The sequence below is a fragment of the Oryx dammah genome, unplaced genomic scaffold (genome assembly GCF_014754425.2).
Source record: "Oryx dammah isolate SB20612 unplaced genomic scaffold, SCBI_Odam_1.1 HiC_scaffold_29, whole genome shotgun sequence".
NCBI lineage: Eukaryota > Metazoa > Chordata > Mammalia > Artiodactyla > Bovidae > Oryx > Oryx dammah.
The window spans coordinates 3725691-3743114 of NW_024070213.1; the positions used below are offsets into that span (position 1 = coordinate 3725691).

The 17424-nt window shown below is 64.7% G+C and overlaps 1 protein-coding gene across 1 annotated transcript in view; it reads left to right on the top strand.

Moving 5' to 3' along the window:
* The window catches only part of WNT7B (Wnt family member 7B), a 53934-nt gene that overhangs the window by 1048 nt on the left and 35462 nt on the right, over positions 1-17424 (top strand). The gene's annotated exons all lie outside the window — the stretch shown is intronic.

Below are 17424 nucleotides of genomic sequence, written 5' to 3' on the forward strand. Positions count from 1 at the left end.
CGGGCGGGCGGGCGGGCGCCCGGCGGGCCGCGCTCGCTGCAGTAGCTGCTCCGAGTCGTATTTCCACATTCCTGAAGCCAGCCGAGTCCTTACCTGTTGAGCTGCGATCTCCTTTAGACAGAATCTGTCTCGGCCTCGCTCGAAGTCGGGGGCGGGGTGGGGGGCGCGCAGGATGACCGCGACGGGGGCGCGGTATACCTCCATCGCCCGGACGCGCGCTGCGAGCCTACTGTGCGCCGCTAAAGGTGGGAAGGCAGGCCGGTCCGGCGGCGGGCAAAGCCAGTGAACAGTCCCGAGGCAGGGCCGGCCGCGCAGCGGCCTCCCAGTCGGAGAGGTAGAAGCAGGCCTGAGAGCCATTTCATCCATCGCCCTCGGTCCGTCGCCTCCTCTGCCATTTTACGGATGGAGAAACCGAGGCCCCGGGGGCCGGTAGGGACCGAGGCCAGTGGCCAAAGAGGCAGCCTGGAGGCTCCCTGCCCCAGCCTCAGCGCTGCAGGCCTGGGCGGGTGTGCCTGCGGCTGCTGGTGGCTCTGTTTATCGTGGGTCTGTGTGCAGGCTGTGTCCCTGGGTGTTTGTTTATGGGTGGTGAGCGCGCAGGGCACTGACTGTACTCGGGTGGGGGCGGGGAGGAGGCGCTGTTTTCCCGACCCCCCCGGGTAGGCAGCCCCTGGGATTACTCTTGCTGGGCCCTGTAAAGTAACAGGCAACCCCCTGCGGGTCCTGCCTTCTGCTGCCTGGTCCTCAGCACCCAGGCCTTGTGGCTTTCTGGTGGCCCTGCAGATGGGTGCCTTCCCTCTTCTCAGTAAAGACTGGGAAGCAATGGGGCAAGGGAGGCCAAGCCACTGTCCACAAGGGTGAGAGGCAGCCGTGCCGTGCCCCTAACACCCACTCCTCAGCGGGGGTCATCTGAAAGCACCCCTCCCCCAGCTGCGGGAAGGGCTCTGTGAACCCACCACCACCTCCCCAGCCCAGGACAGTGGAAGAAGCTGAAGGGGGTGCCCAGCCTGAGCTCCCAGAGCTGGGGCCAGGGTCCCCCCCCCCCCAGTCTTTCCCGAGCCCCCCTCTCCCCTCTGGCAATGGGACTGAAGCTCTGGCCACCCTGGACAGGATGGCAGCTGGTGTCCGTGCAGAGAACCCAGGGAGTGAGACCAGTCTGTGCGCCCAGGCACCTGTGCCAACCTCCCTGGGAGTGCGTGAGACAGCCAGGCAGGGGCCCCAGCTCTGTCCTCCGCCCGCACCAAGGAGCCCTGGAGGGGAACTCCTCCCCTCGGCGTCCCCCTTAAAACATACACTCGCCCAGACCGGTCCTCATACGCCCCTATGGAAGCACATCCAGTAAGCCAGAAAGTCACCTTGGGGTCTGCCATGGGGAGGGGACTCAGCCCTGCCCCCATGGCATCGATGGTGCCCGCACTGTGGAGGGAGGGGGACGCATGAGATGGGGGAGAGGGGCAGCTGGGCCAGATGTGGCCTAAGGGGCTCAAGGACCTGAAGCCTAGTGCCCAAGGAAAGGTCTGGGGCTCCACCCCCGTCACACCTCACTGGGTGGCTTTGGGCGAGCTCTTTCACCTGCCAGCTCACCTTCCCTCACCTGAAACTTGGGGTAACACTCGCACCTCCTGCCCTGGGCACTGGGAAGGTCAGTCCCGGAGGTGAGGGGCGCCTTCGCTCTAGGAGTGGAAGAGGTCCCAATCAAGTCAACCCTTTCCTGTTGTTAATGACATCACAGCCATCGCAGGCACCCGGGGACTCCTCCAGGACCACAAATCTCAGGAGTGTGGGTTTTAGGGTCACATGAGTTCCAAGTAAATATCTCAGATCGTGTATATTGGGGGGACTACTCCGTGATCACAGCCGCCTCCCCCCGCCTGTACCCCCATGTTTATCAATGTTCAGGGAAGCTTCCCTCACCCCCACCTCGACATGTGTATGTGTGCATGCACACACACACACACACGTGCCCCACAGCCCCAATGCCAGTGCAGACGTGCAGCCCTGCGGAGCCTCTGGGCCGGCAGGAGGGGAGAGGCTCAGCCCCTGGACGTGCCTTGGATTTCAGGCAGTTTCAAAACAAGTGACTCTGCAGCTGAGCAACCTGTAGGATGCCGCCCTGGAGGAACCCAAGCCGGGGCTGGACTGAGCCACCTGGGGTCCAGGCACCCTCTGCCCCCTGGAACTGGGGTCGTGAAGTCTCAGGAGCAACCTTGCTTCCTGCCCTCCCCGTGCTCTTGGGGTTCAGGAGAGGCAGAGGGCCCAGGGGGATGAAGGTCAAGGAGGCGGCCCCCTCCTCCTAGGTGTTGGGGACAAGTCTCCATGCCAGCTCTAGAAGCCAGGAAACCTACTCCCTCTGGGACCACTGGCCTCACTGCACAGGCCTCTCTTTTCTTGTCCTTGTCCCTCTTTGTGCCTTAACTCCTGCTTAAGTGATCTACACGGCATCGAGAGACATTCATATGCAGCTCCAGCTGGGCAGACAATAGGAGATGGGACTCAAAAGCATCTTTTTGTTTGGGGCTTTAAAAAAACCACCAAACACTGGAAGTTCAGAAAAGGGTGTTCTCCGGGGTTGGCTCCACCCCACACCTGCCCCAACCAACCCCTCAGAGGAGGGCAAAAGAGTGAGGTAGAGGAAGCCAGGGTTGGGGGCTTCTGTGCACTTGTTTGGGGGTGTGTTTCCATTGTCAGGCTTTCCAAAGAGGCTCGGAGGCCGGAGCCTGCGGAGATACCGGTGTGCTGGCGCACAGGTGAGCCGTGCCACGCTGGGCCCGGTTGGCCATGGCAGTGAGCGTCTGCGACCAAAGCCAGTCTCCCCAGACCAGGGGCGCACGCAGGCAGAGGCGCAGCGAACACACCTGCACCCTCGCAGACGCGCCCACGCCGCCGCAGGCACGCACAGGCATATGCAGGCACGTGCATGCACACAGGAGCACAGAGCCTCGCACAACACCCCAGAGGAGCGCACGCCCCCGCGCGGTTAGCCCGCCATGCCTGCCCCCCAGGTGCGCCCTCCAGAGCGGACCAGAATGGTGGGGCTCGCCGAAGTCGGTGGGGGAGCTGTCCGAGCCGGGGTGGTTTGGGCAAGCCCTGGAGGCGGCTCCCGCCGCACGCTTCGGTCAGCCTCCCCTTTAAAAAAACCCGCCCGCGGAGGAGGCGGATGTAGGGGTGGCCCGTCCAATGGCAGCTGGGCGCCTCAGGAGACTTGAAGACGTGAGGCTGAGCGAGCGACAGAGCTGGTTCCGACCGATCGACGGACGGAGGGCCGGACGGCGGCCGAGGCGCACCCGCCGCCCACGGCCCGCGCCCGCACCGGGCCCTCCAGCCTCAGCGCGCGCCGCAGCCCCAGCCCCGGCGAGATGAGAGGCCCTGGAGGCGGGGCACGGGCGACCGCTGCGCCGGGGCCCGCGCGCTCGGGTCCCTAGCGCCCCGTTCCGCCGCCCTGCCTTGGGGAGGGCCGCGGAGACCCCGGCCCCAGTCGGCCCCCGCGCTCTGCCCGCGGGGCCTGCGCGGCCCCGCCGGGAGCGCCGGCCCACCATGCTCCTGCTGTCGCCGCGCAGCGCGCTGCTTTCCGTGTACTGCCCGCAGCTCTTTCTCATCCTGTCCAGCGGCAGCTACCTGTGAGTGCCGCGGGCCGCACGCGGGGCGGGCGGGCGGGCGCCCCTCCTGGGCTTCCGGCGGCGGAGCTGGGCTCGCGGGGAACGCCGTGGTGAGGTCCCGGGGCGGGGCGCCGGGTGCCCGGCACGCGCGGGAGCCGGGATAGTTTGGGTCCCCTCGCCGGGCTCAGCCGCCAAGGTTGAGGAACTAGGGGGGCGGCTGAGGCAGTGAGAGGTTCTGGTTTTGAGGTCAGAGAAAGGGCGGCCCGCTGGAGGCCTGACGGCGCCGGTAGACCGACTGCGCGAACCGAGCGCGAGCGCGAGGTCTGGAGGGCGCGCGGGCAACGCGAAGATCCCCGGCGCGTCCCAGCCGAAGTCCTGGACCAGCAAGGTCCCCCTCCTAGATAAACCCACGCGGCCCGCACGGCCGTGCCACCCTCGAGAGAGCCGAACGCACACGCCCGTTGCCCCGCGTGCACATTGGCGCACACGTGCACAGCGCGTCCCACCAGACAGCACCCAAGCTGCCCCCCAAGTTTGCCGAGGTTTCGCGCGGCTTCCTGCCGCGCTGAGCGGCCGGACCCTCACCAGGGGCGAGGCGGGGCGCGCAGTGCCCGCGCGCGGCCGGCCGAGGTGCGCCCGGCTATTCCGGCAAGGCAGCGCGAGGCGCGTGGGCCCGCGTGCGCGTCGGGCCGGGCAGCGCCCGCCGAGCTCGGGAAGCTCCGGGCAGGGCCCGACCGGGCCCACGGAGCGGAGGGGCGCGTCGGCGCAGCGGTGGCTTCGCCGGATTCCCTAATGGGACGCATATGCCCTGGCCTCCGATTTAAAAAAGACGTTTGATTTATGGAACCGCCGTTTAGGGGAACTGAAGCTGGATGCTACTGATTAAACCTCAGGGCCAGTGCTGCCTCCCCTCCCCCTCCCTCTCCTTTACACGCGGGCCACGTCCGGGGTCGCCTAACGCGGCCGGAGGGGGCAGCCGCTGCCTTCCCTCTCCGTGTGCCACCCCCGCCCCCCGCGCGGCCGCAGTCCTAATAAATCGCCGCGCCCCACCCCCTTTTAATAGAGACGCAGCCAATTTCTCCTCAAGCTCCTAGGAAATTACTATCCTACCAGTTTTCCTTCTATAAATAGTCGCGCATCTTGAAACAAAAGTTCGCAACCGCAGCCAGATGCTGCGAGGCCCGCGGTTTCCCGGGCTGTGGGACATAATTACAAGGTCCCGGCGCAGAGAGCGCTCCAGGCCCGGCGGGCAGCCCCGGCTGGCTGCGGAGGCATCGCCTGGAGCGGGGAGGGGGGCAGGCCGCCCCGGGCAGGGCGCAGAGCCGGGTGGGGACCGCCTGATCGTCGGGGACTCAGGCTAGCAAAGTGCCAGGCTAGAGAGCCCTGCTTCTGGCGTCCCTCCGGGGATAGGGGTGAACTCGGGGAGGTCTTGAAATCTCAGGCCCCGGTTCTCAGAGGTGGGAGGTGGAGACGGCTCCTGCTCCCCAGAACCCCCCGCACGTCTGTCTTAAGCCTTGCTGGAGAATCAGCAGCTACTCTGCTTAACAGATCACTTTCCGGGCCAGCTGGCTGAGGTCTGGCATTGATGGGGCGGTGGTGTCCAGGGATGGGAAACCAGGAGTCCTCCCAGGGTGGTTTGGAGCAAGAAGCAGGGAGGAGGGGGGTTGGTCCTCGGTCTCAGGAGCTGATGAGAGTGGAATGCCCAGGCCGCAGCTGAGGGGCTCAGGGGCAGGTGGTGGCCAGTGTTCCTCCACGGACCCAGAGTTTTCCACTGAGGTTGGCACCCCAGATCCAGGCCTGCAGTGACGACCATCTGTGCCCACAGAGGCTCACTCCACACACTACTGAGTGTGTGCTGCCAGCTTTGTTGGCAGAAATTCTCCTCCAGTGACAGCTTTCTGGAACGTTCCTGGGCTAGTGCTGGGGTCTGGGGTGGGTGGTGGTGGTGGGGAGGGCAGTCAGACAGACTCTGCCCCCTGCCCTGCCTTCAGCACCCCCGCCCCAGTGGGGTGCTGGTCTTCAGCACCAGGGGTTGGGGGTTGCTGAAGCAGAAACTAACCCCAGTGTTCCCAAGAGTGAACCAGGGAGGCTCCCGCATCCCTGGGGTTTCCCCACCTGCTGGTGGGCACTGGGCTGACTTGGATTAGGGTTAGGAGTGTGAGACGCCACGGGGTGGGAGCAGGGCCTCAGTAATGCAAACGAAGGTGAGTGTGTGAGAAGACGCTGCGGGGTGTCTACAGCCCTGGCCTGAATGCAGGTGAGGCTGCAGGTGAGGTGCCACGGTGCAAAGTGCTTCCATCAGTGTTGAGGGTCAGCGGTAAGGTTAGCGCTGCGGGATCCGCAGATGCCAGGGGCAGGAGGGGCCCTGGGCGGAGGCGTCTTTCTGCTCCAGAGAACTTTCCAGAAGGCATCCATGGCTGGGATCACAAGCACTGGCGGACAATTGATCCTGCCCCTTTCATCTGGGCTGCTCTCCCAGCTCCCCGTCCCGGGCTGTGGTCCGCGAGCAGCGAATCCCAGATGCATGCCTGGGCTGCTGCCACTGATCTGGTCGGACGGGTGTGCTGGCCTGGAAGAGCCCTGAGCCCCTGCTGGACTCTGAGCTCGGCCCGGCCGGCCCACCAGGCAGCTGCCGCTCTCCCGTATCGTCAGGACAGGCACTCTCGGGGCCCGTGGGGGTCCGCAGGGCCTCTGGGAGGGCAGGTGGGAGACCCCAGGCCGAGGGGAGGGCTGGTAGGGGGGCCTGGCCGAGGCCTCGTGCCAGGACGAGGCTGGCCTGCCATCCCAGGCAGGTCCCTTGCGGCCTCGGCCTCGTGCTCCCAGATGCGGGGGTTGGCTGCAGCGATCCCCCCAGACCTTCCGGTAGGAGTTTCTCATGGTGACCGCCCGCTCTGGGGAGCTGGGTGAGTCATGGTGACGGGGCAATTACTCACCGACCACCTGGCTGCGGGGGGTGAGGGGCGCTCACCGCTGCCTTGCCAAACTGGCCTCTTCCCGGCTCTGCTGCCCTGGCTTTACTGGTGGTGCCAACCGCAGACCCAGAGGCCCTGTGGGCATGACCCTGGGGGGTGGGGGTTGCTGAATCAGGCCCACTACCGGGGCATCACCAGCCCAGGCAGGGGCAGAAGGGGGCCACGGGTTCAGGAGGAGCAGCTCGCAGCCAGGGAGGCCGTGTCTGTCCAGGTGCGGGAGGAGCGCTACGGGGTGGCCTCTGGGCCTCAGTCTGCTTGCTGTCGGTCGCTTTGCAGGCTCAGGTCAGGCCCACACGCCACTGGGATTCAGAAGGACCTGTGACTCTGGAGAAGGGTGTGCACACAGGCAGTGGGAGCCGGGGATCCCGACGAAATCGCAGCCCCCAAGGGACCCCAGCTCAAGACACACAAATAGAGGCGCTTTGATCCCAGAGAACTTCCAGACACCGATGACATGCACGTGAGGCTCTGCAGCCACTACAGGGGAGTGTGCATTTTGACATGGCTCCCTCGACCCCCTGTGTGTGGGGGGAGGGTCGGCAGGGGAAGGCGGGCCTCCACATGCTTCCTCCTGGGGCCACATTAGGCCCTGCAGCGGTGTACTGAGGCCCGCAGGAGAAGGGCCCATTTTCTGACCAGGTGTCCCTGTTGGTCCTTATGAGACCAAGGGGCCTGATGGCGACCCAGATACCGGGCTCACAGCTCTATTATTGCCCGGGTGCATCCCATAACCTCAGCTATGTCCTCTGTACAGTGAGGGGCAGGGGAACATTAATTCAGAGGAGTGTAAGAATTCAACAAGCAAATGCAAGGATGTGCTCAGCTGGGTATCTGGTATATCATTAGTGCTCAGAAGATGGGGCCATTTGCAGTTATTAGGAGCAGAGAGGCTGCCCACCATGACAGAGGGGAGCCCTGTGGCTGTAATTGTTCAGGAGAGAATAATGAACTCTCTAGGGTATCTCTGAGGGCTTCCTGGAGGAGGTGATATGTAGACAGAGTTTTGAGGGATGGATAGGAGTTGCCCGGACTAAACAGGAGCATGAGAGAGACTCCCAGAAGAAGGAACAATACTCACCGCCAAACACGTTCACCCGGGTTTCTCTCCAGGGAGCCTCATGGCGTCCTCCTGAAGCTGGAAGGCACGAATGCCAAGGTCCAGTAGAGAGACCCTTTGCTCAGGTCACCCAGGCCCCAGGATGACAGCCCTGCCAGCTCTGGTCCAATAAGGAGAGGAGCCCGGCAGCTCTGGGGCCCCAGGGTGAGCCGCTGCTGGGGGTGCTCTGGAGCAGGGGTGGGGGTGGGGGATGGGAGTCTTGACTGTGGAGAGGTGGGCGCCCTGTCAGCTCAGGATCGGGGTACCCAGAGCAGGCTATTCCATGCGGCCTGCGGGCAGCCCCTCACCTCGTGGGCCCCGCTCCCCCAGGGGCCGATAGCGGGGCTTCAGCTGACTCTTGAAGCCTCCACGTTGCAGGGCCCTGGGTCCGGCTCAGATAGGGCTTCGCTCCCCCCCCCACCCTCCCAGCAAGGGGACGGGAGCCCGGCGCCCTCCCTTGTCAGATGAAACCCGGGCCCAGGGCTCCCTCAGCCTGATGAAAGGGTCATTGTGTGGCGCGGGCCGCCCGCTGGCCAAGGACAAAACCAGCATTTGTCCTCCTTCCCTGGCTCGGGGTGGGGGCCTCCCCCCAGGCTGACCGGCGGGAGAGGGGGGTGGGCACAGGTGTGCGCTCTTCCCTCTCCCCATCTTCCCCGTCTCCCTCACGGAGGAGCCGCTGCACTCGCCCAGGCACCCCCTCCCAGTCCAGCCTCCCACCCAGGGCATCCACAGCTTCTGTGCCAGCCCCACGGTTGGCATGGAGGCAGTGAGCTCTCTGGCCCTGGAGGCATACAAGCAGATGTGAGAGGGAGGCTCAGGGATGACAGGGAGAGGCCTCGCCTGGAAGGAAGCCAGCACTCCTGATCCTCTGTGCGAGTCAGCCATGTGGCGTGGCCGACCTGCTCTGTGGATGGGCTGCTGAGGCCCCCAGCAGGTCATCTCACAGCCTCAGCAGCGGAGCATCGGCTGAGACTTGGCACCCTGCCCACCGAAGCCTCGCCCAGCCTTGGGCTGGAGCAGGGAGGCTCTGAGGTGCCCGGGACGCCAGAAAGGCTCGGTCTGAGGCTGTGAGTGGAAGACACTGCAATTCTGCAGTAGCTGCTGCAGCCACAGACCCTAAAGCCTGACAGCTGCCCAGAGCAGGCCCCGGGGGACTAGGCCCTGCCCAGCAAACAGCTCCCCCGCATCAACAGAAGCCCAAGTCAACAGTCCTGGTGGTTCCAGCCCAGTGACACCTGTGGGCTTTCATCCCTTTCTGGAGCCACTTACCAAGGCCACACCTGCTCCGGACCCTTCCCCACATGCCTCCTGGGCCAGAGGTATTCCTTGTGCTGGAAAGCCCCAGTGCCACGCCCACTGGAGCCGAAAAGGGGCCATACCCTGGCGGGAGTCTGGGTGGGGGCTGGGTTTACCCTCCCATGGCACCTGGCAGTGTTGCCAAGGCTGCCGAGGATCCAGAGCCCGGACGTAGGCCCTCAGTGAACCAAGCTGCAAAACAGACGGAAAACGCTTTTGAATGGGAATTCCCTCACTACCTGCTCCGTGGGCCTCTGACTGGGGACCAGGGCTTCGCATTCCGCTTCTGCAGGACCAGGGCTCCTCGGAAAGGCTTACTCTCACATCTGGGGCCTGCTCTGAATCTGTTCCCTCCTGGCCTGCCAGAAAGGGGAGCTAGGAAAGGCCCCCCACTTGGAGAAACCTGAAGGTCAGAGCATGGAGTAACTCTCTAGGTCATGCTCAGTGGGGCTGAGCCCAGTCTGAAGCTGAATCTGCTTGACTCTCGGGCTTCCCTCATGGCTCAGCTGGTACAGAATCTGCCTGCCAGTGCAAGAGATGCAAGAGACCCCGGTTCAAGCCCTGGGTTGGGAAGACTCCTTGGAGAAGGAAATGGCAACCCACTCCAGGATTCTCACCTGGAAAACCCTCATGAACAAAGGAGCCTGGGGGGCTACAGCCCATGGGATTACAAAGAGCCAGACACGACTAAGCTTACACACACACTCTGCCTGACTTAGGTTCTGTGCTGCCTCTCAAGGTGTCCTGCTGATGTAGGCTCCCTGCCTGCCACAAACTCCCCTGCCCTCTACTTCACTGCCCGTAACCTCACATGGGTGGAGAAACCAGCTAACCCAGCTGGTTAGCACTGTCCGCTGACCAGGAGTCCTGAGGGTCCGAGTGAGGGCTGCCTTAGATTTGGGGCCAGCAGGGATGCTTTCCCAGTGGGTGCAGGGAGCCAAGAAAGCCTCAGTTTCCTGCCCTGCTTTGGGCCCCAACCTTTTCCCCCTGAGACCAGCTTGAGCAGAGAGGGGGTGGCCCTAGCTGGCCAGCTTGTGACCTCTGTTGGGTCAGCATGTGCCATGGACTTAAGGCAGCCTTGTGAGCAACCCTGCCTCTTTCTGGACTTCAGTTTCTCCCTCCAGGTGATGGGCCTAGATGCTCAGGGACCACCCGCCCCCTCCAGCCCTCCTGACATCAGCTGGCAGACTCCCAGCATTGCGAGCTCACTCCGCACACCAGCAGCGCCCACGCAGCCCCTGTGCCAGGGGAACAAGACTGGCCGTGTTGCTGTAGTCCAGTCGCTCAGTCGTGTCCGACCCCTCGCGACCCCATGGGCTGCGCACACCGGGCTTCCCTGTCCTTCACTATCGCCTGGAGTTTGCTCAAACTCATGTCTGTTGTCGGTGATGCCATCCAACCGTCTCATCCTCTGTCGTCCCCTTCTCCTCCTGCCCTCAGTCTTTCTCAGCAGCAGGGTCTTTTCCAGTGAGTCAGCTCTTTGCATCAGGTGGCCAAAATATTGAAGCTTCAGCTTCAGCATCAGTCCTTCCAGTGAATATTCAGGGTTGATTTCCTTTAGGGTGGACTGGTTGGCTCTCCTTGCAGTCCAAGGCACTCTCAAGAGTCTTCACCACAGTTCGAAAGCATCAATTCTTCAGCGCTCCGCCTTCTTTATGGTCCAACTCTCACACCCATACGTGACTACTGGAAAACCATCGCTTTGACTATACTGGTCATGTGCGCGGCTGTAATTGGGAAGCTCGCGTCCTTCTCCATCACTGAGCCGAGCCCTGTGGCACCCACAGCAGGAGCCCTAACCCATCACCAGAAGGTGACCTCTGACCCTGGGTCCTAGAGAATGTGCCGGAGAGAATGGTGTCTATGGCAGCGAGGTGCCTGGGAGAGGGGAGTGGGGGCCTGGGGGGCGTGGACGGCGAGGAGGTGGCCCTGGTTAGGGTGGGGTGGGGCAGTGGAGGGCGAGGGCTGCGTGGAGGCAGGGCAGGGGCCCCAGGCCTGGGGAGCTGCAGGGCAGGGGTGAGCTGCTTCCTTCCGAGCTAAGGGAAGACCCTGGGTGCAGAGTGGCTGGTGGGGAGGGGAGGAGGCTGGTCCAGCCAGCCTCAGAGGGAGGGGTGCCCAGGGGAGGTGGATCGGCAGGGCCGCTGGGAGGCCGAGTGTGGGAGGGGAGCCCTGTCAGCACCCAGGCTCCAAGAGGCCAGGCCTGTGGTTGTGGGATTGACCGCTGATCCCTCAGCGCCCAGCACAGCACTCGGCTCTCAGCCGGTTCCCAGTACACACAGGTCGGATGATCTGATGGCGGCTTGCATGTCTGGGGCCCAGCAAGGCCCACCGACCTGGTCAGGGCCCCCTGCCCAGCGGGCGCAGAGGCCTCCCAGCCTTGGGTGTATTGGCACAGGTGGGCCCAGGGCGTTGCCGGGGGGCCGGACGACAGCTAGGCTCCCCAGACTCCCTTCTTCCTAGGGTGACTGGCAGGAGACCCGGGAGTTTCCGGGGGCTGCTGACACCCTCTCTGGAGGCAGCCAGATCCATCCCCTCGCTGTGCCCATCCTCCCGGGCCTGTCCTGCGTCCCCGGTCCCTGGCTGCCCCGGGTCAGTCTGCGGCAGGCAAAGTGCTGGCTCGGCGGCCCCCACAAGCCAGGCCCCGGGCCCCGCCCTGGCAGGGTCCTGGCCTCTCATGGTGCCACCACCCCCGGGGAGTGGAGCCTGGGGTCCTGCCTGCCCAGGTTCCCATGGTGACCCTCCTGAGCCTCAGGTCCATGGACTGGGCTGGGATGGCGGTGGCCTGGGGGTGCCCCAGGTCGTGTGCCCAGGGGCTGGCCAGGCCAGGAGCCCAGGGCTCTCGGTGAAGCTGGTGTCATGGTGCACCGAACAGGGGGTCAGCCGCCTTGGGCTCTGCCACTCCAGCCCAGGGCTGTGTGGTCAGGCAGGGCTTCGTTCCCGGCCGCAGCTCCCGGAGGGGCTGTGTAAGGGACCGTGCCCTCCCTGCCCCCTCCCCCGCCCCCTCCCCGGCGGGAAATGGAAGCCATTTCCTTCCATGTGGCTCCAGGAGCAGGCAGGGGCTGGGGGCTGATGACCCCAGTGGCTGGGGAGTCCCCCTGGACATCTAGCTTCTGCCCCAGCAGTGGGCGTAGGAGGGAAGGCTCTGGCTGACCCCCTGGGGCCGCCCCGTGCTTGCTGCTCAGCCTGGCGACTTCTGGAGACTTCTGGCAGGGGGGAGTCGGGGGGAGAAGATGGCGGGAGCTGAAGGACGCTGAAGGGACAGGCAGGGCCTGGGGCGGAGCTGGGAGTGGGGAGAAAGGCTGCAAGCCTGCTCTTGGCTCCGAGGCCAAATCCCCACCAGGTGGCTGGGCGGCCGGGGCCAAGGTCCTGCCCCCTCCTTTAACAAGGGCAGGCTGCAGGAGACAGGGCTGGTGCTCAGGACCCAGGCCACCTGGGTCAAGCCCTGGGGAGCCCTGAGCTCAGGGAGGTGTCCTGAGGGGGCTGGCCCCAGGAAGTTGTTCAGGGCAGTTGTTCAGGTCATTACAGCCAGGCTGCCGGGGGTTGGCGCAGGTGGTGGACGGGCTGCTCCTGGGAGGTCCTTGGCTGGGGAGGCCCCGGTGGCCCTGGACTCCTTGGAGGGAGCAGTCCAGAACAGAGGGCTGCTTTAAAGAGACGGGGATGGCGAGGGCGCTGTGCAGGGGCGACGGGCCAGAGGGGCTGCCCAGCTCTGGGGAGAGCAGAGGGCGGACCGTGGAACACAGAAGAGCCTGGGTGGGTGGGGCTCGCTGAGTCACCGTCACTTGGAGATGCTGAGTGGCCAAGGCAGGCCCCCACCCGCACCTGCTCCTGGAAGAGGGAAGCCGGCCTGAGGCTTGGTGCCCGGGGTGGGGACTGGACCTCGCTGTCTGCCCAGGTTGGTTGTCCACCATCTGACGGGAGTGTGCCCCCCAGACCTGCTGCTCAGACTGTGTCCAGGGTGGTTAGGAAGGCCGCGGCGCTGGCCAAGCCACTAGGCGCCCAGACTCCCAGCCTGGCCACAGGCCTACGGGGCCTGCCAGCTTCCTCCCACCTGTCCCGCCCACTTGTCCGTCCATCCGTCTGTCCTGAGGTTTCAGACTGCATCTTGGTCACCCAGGCCTGCAGGCGCCCCCGCATCCAACAGGTCTGGGTCATCAGGGCCGAGGCCGAGCCCCGGGCTAGGGGCCTCATGCCTGCTCGGGCCTCAGCTCGCCGTGGGCCTTCAGGTGCCCGGGCACCTCTGGGTATCAACATCCCCACCTGCACCTCAAGGAGTGAGGAGAAAGGTCAGGGCTCAGGCCAGGGAAGGTCTGGGCACAGCAGAGGGTGCAGGAAGCGTGGCCTTGCCCTGGGCAGACAGGAGCTGCTGAATTGCAGCCCCTAAGGCCTCCTCAGGAGCCTGGTGTTGATGCACCCATGTTGGGCAGAGGAAGGGAGAATGGAGGAGAGACCCAGGTGGGCTTCTTGGAGGAGAGGGCATTAAACTGGGCCTTGAATCTTGCCTGGCTGCTGGAGGAGACAGGGTGGCCGGGAGGGGGAACTGTGGCACAATGTGGCCAGAACCCTGGGAGTGTTGTGAAAGGCCTACATGCCCAGCAGAGGTCGGCATGTTTCTGAGGTCGGAGGTCAATGTCCTGAGTGACCGGGTGAGGTTCGGACTTCACAGATTTGGCTGATGTGGGAGCTGGATGGATCCTCCAGCTCCCCAGGCCAGGGAGGGCCTGGGAGAGTGAGGCTGTGCCTGTCTGCCTCTGGTGGCTGCAGCCCCTGCCCAGGACCCCCTACCCGCTGCCTGCACTCTCTCAGGCCACCCGGTTTCTCTCCAGGGTGGGGTCCCCGGATGCCAATCCAGGAATGCCAGTTATGCGGGGAGGGCGGAGGGGGGTGGCCGCCACCCGCGGGGGCGCGAGGGAGCGGGCGGACGCCGAGCTCTCTTCCCCGGAACACCGCGGGCAGCGAGCTGAGCGGGGCAGTGGCCTGGAAAGACTGCAGCCCGGGACCGGCACGAGGAGCCAGCCCACAGGAGACCCCGCCTGCGAGCGGGGGCCGTTCCCCACAGGGGACGGATGGATAAACTGAGGCTCCCAGGGGCCAGCGAGAGTCAGGGGCTGAGCCAAACCCGAACACAGGATCCCGACCTGGAGAAGGCTCTAGGATCCAGGTGCAGTACCTAGATGGTCGCCCAGCCCCACTGCGCAGATGGGACACTGAGGCCTGGGCGTGGTCGGGGGGCCATCAGGGACCCCTCCTCCGTGCCCCCCACCACGGAGCTCCCCGCAGTCTCCCGCTCTGGAAAGGGGGCTGGCAGGGCATACCCTGAAAAGACCTGCTGCAGATGGTGTGGGACCCAGGGAGGAGGCTGCTCGGGAAGGATGGTCTTTTTTGTCCTGTGGCCCCCTCCTCCCTTCTGGTGCAGGCCCTTTGAGTGGGCAGGCAAGGGGATGCCTCAGATGGCCTGGCAGACTTCAGTAAAGCCAGCCCTCTGCACATCCCCCCACCCCCCGATTATCCCGGGGGGGGGTTAAAGCACTTCCTGACCCAGTAGAGGAAGAAGCCGTTTGCCAGCAGAGGGCTGACTGTGCTTTACTATCAGATGAGAAAACTGAGTCTCAGAAGAGTAGCCTCGGAGTGGCCTTCCCGAAGTCCGGGGACGTCCCCAGGTCACATGCCTCCCCTCAAGCTAGCCTAGAACCCCAGCCGGGGAAGGAGACGAGCAGATTCAAGGCCGATTCAAGAGCGGGGCAGGTGGCCTGTGTGCCCCTGGGCCTTTGCTCTGGCTGCACCAGCCTCCTAGCCTGCTATTCCGTTCCCTCCTGATCCCTCCGACCGAGGAAGGCTGTGGAGACCCTGCTGCTGCCGAGCCCTGGGGCTGTGATGGGGGCCCAGGGGCTCTGCAGAGTGGTCCCTGACCTGGAAGACATTCTTGTCCGTGTTTGACTAGCAGGAGCACTGAGGCCACCATGAGTTCCTTACCCCAACTCTGCCCCTCGGGGCCCTGCTGGGCTCCAGAACTGAGAACCTCTTCCGGCTCATCTGTGGCTGGGAAGTTCTGGGCCAGCCCCTGGCCACCCGAGGAAGAGGCTGGCGGGGATGCAGCCGTGGGTGGGCGTGGGGGCCAGGTGCCTCCCTCCCAGGTATTTGCCCAGTTACTTCCTGGACAAGTGGACCCAGGCTCGCCTCCCTGGCTGATCGCAGATAATTAGAACATTCTTCAAATATTTTGCCGGAGGATGCCCGAGAAGGAAGAACTACAAAGCGCCCCAGGCCAGGAACGTGGGCTGGAGGAGCTCTGGGCCGCTGGGCCCCCCGGGGCTAGGCCAGGGTTGGGGGCCTGGAGGGAGGCGGGATCTGGTTCAGCTCAGCCAGCCTGTCCCTGCCTCCAGGGAGCTGGGGGCAGGGCTGGAGTGGGGAGGGGGGTCATGTCCAAGGTCTGGCTGGGTGCTAGGCAATGTTGGGGACCCCTCCCAGCTGGCAGTGGTGGATAGACTCTGCCCCACAGGGCCTCAGGAAAAGCCTGAGGGGTCAGGCTTAGAGTCTGGCTCTCTTGGGGGACCGGCGGGGTGGGAAGGCCTCTCGGAGGAGGGTCTCTGAGGTGGGGAGGTCAGTAGGTCTGGGAGAAGGACCTGAGGGTGAAGACCCAGAGGCAGAGCACAGAGCTAGTGACCCAAGGGATAAGGGATGTGGCAGCCTCGTGATTGACAGCACCCAGGGCCAATGAGGAACAGCCCAGCGCGGGGGGGGGGTGGGGGGGCTTGAAGCCACGCCCAGCCGGTGCTAGGGCGGGGCAGAGGGGCAGGCCGGAGCTGGGGTGGGCATCCCCAGAGGGAAGAGGGGGCCGGCTGGCTGGTGTCCTGCGGGAAAACCCTTTCTTCACTGCTCACCTCCCCAAGACAGGTACATGCTTCCTCTCCAGGGGGACGACAGGGGTCAGAGGTCGTCCCCCCCCCCCTCCCCCCGTCCCCGTAACTCCCAGCTCCTGGCTCCGGTGGCTCTGGGAGGGGTCTGGGGTGTGGAGGCCCAGCTGGGCTAAGTCATGAGGTCTGGGTTCCGGAAAGTCCTTGGCTGCCAGCCCTCCATGGGGTGCTGCCCCAGTCCTGGGCTCGGGGGCGTTCCCAGGACCCTTTGGTGGGATCAGGGCAGGCTTAACCCCCAGCCCTGGGATGGGGAGGTGGGCCGCATCAGGGCGGGGACTCTGTCCTGTGAGGGGGGAGCCGGGGGTCCCTGCCACAGCGGGCGTTTGCCCTCTGCGGAGGCATCTTTGTCCCGGGCTGTGGTTTGCGGGGTCGGTCGTCAGGGAATTTGCAGGTGGAGCAGCACGCTGAGGTAGAGGTGCCTGGCCCAGCGGCCGCATGCGTGGCCGTCGCCTTAAGGCCCCGTGGACGGATCAGATGGCTTGAGGCTTCCTCTGGGCCTGAGAGGCTGTTCCGTCACGTGGGCCGGGCTGGCAGGGACACCGTCTCTGTCTGGCTTTCTCAGCAGGAAGACAGGGGTGCCCGCAGATCAGGGCCCAGGGGAGGGTGCTCTGGGGTGGCCTCCCCCATAATCACAGCAGCCTGCCCACCTCCGGGGCTCACAGCGCTAGACCTCACATGGAGGCAGGCATTCCCGCAACAGTGTGTGAAGTGGCAAGGTTCTTGTTCAGTCGCTAAGTCAGTCGTGTCTGACTCTGCGACCCTGTGGACGGCAGCACGCCAGACTTCTTGCCCTTCACTGTCACAGGCTGCTTTCTATGGACCTGGAAGAGTCAAAGAGAAGATGGGGTGTGCCTGGGGCCCCCGCCCGGCCGAGGGTGTGTCGGTGGCAGCGTCCTGCTCTCTGGGCGGGGGGTGGGGTCCCTGTCCCTGGGAGGCCCCAGCGGATGTTCCCACGTGTCCTGCTCACTCGCAGGTCCATCCGGCATCCATGAGGACCACTGAGGCTGGATGGGGCCTGGCGGGCGGGGCAGAGCGCACTGTGGGGAGTGAGTCAGCGGGGGCGACGGAGGGCTGCCAGCGTGGGGAGGGCCTGGGACTCGGGCCCTGCTCCCAACCTGGCACGAGTTTGGGGGGCCTCCTTCAGCAGCCCCCCAGGGAAGCCCCCCAATGCGGCCCCTGGGGACCGATGGGGGAGGATGGTTCTCCAGGTGGACAGGTGACCCTTTAACTGTCTTTGAGGGTCAAGGATGAGGCGATGAGGTACTGACCACCTGGGACCAGGCTCCTTCCCTCCCTCCCTGAGTTCCTGGGCAGGTGGTTGGACCTTCGGGACTTTTCATGCTTATTCTGAGGAATAACAACAACAGCTATTACTATAATTGTCATAACATTCGCCTCCCCACTACTCAGGGGACTCTGAGCCAAGTCCAGCACACAGCAGGCGCTCTTGCCACCTTGAGTCCAACAGCATGAAAGATTTAGGCTAGACTACTAGCCGCTGGGGCGGGTTTGGAGGGTGTTGGCTCCTGAACACAGCAGGGGCGTCCTACACAGGG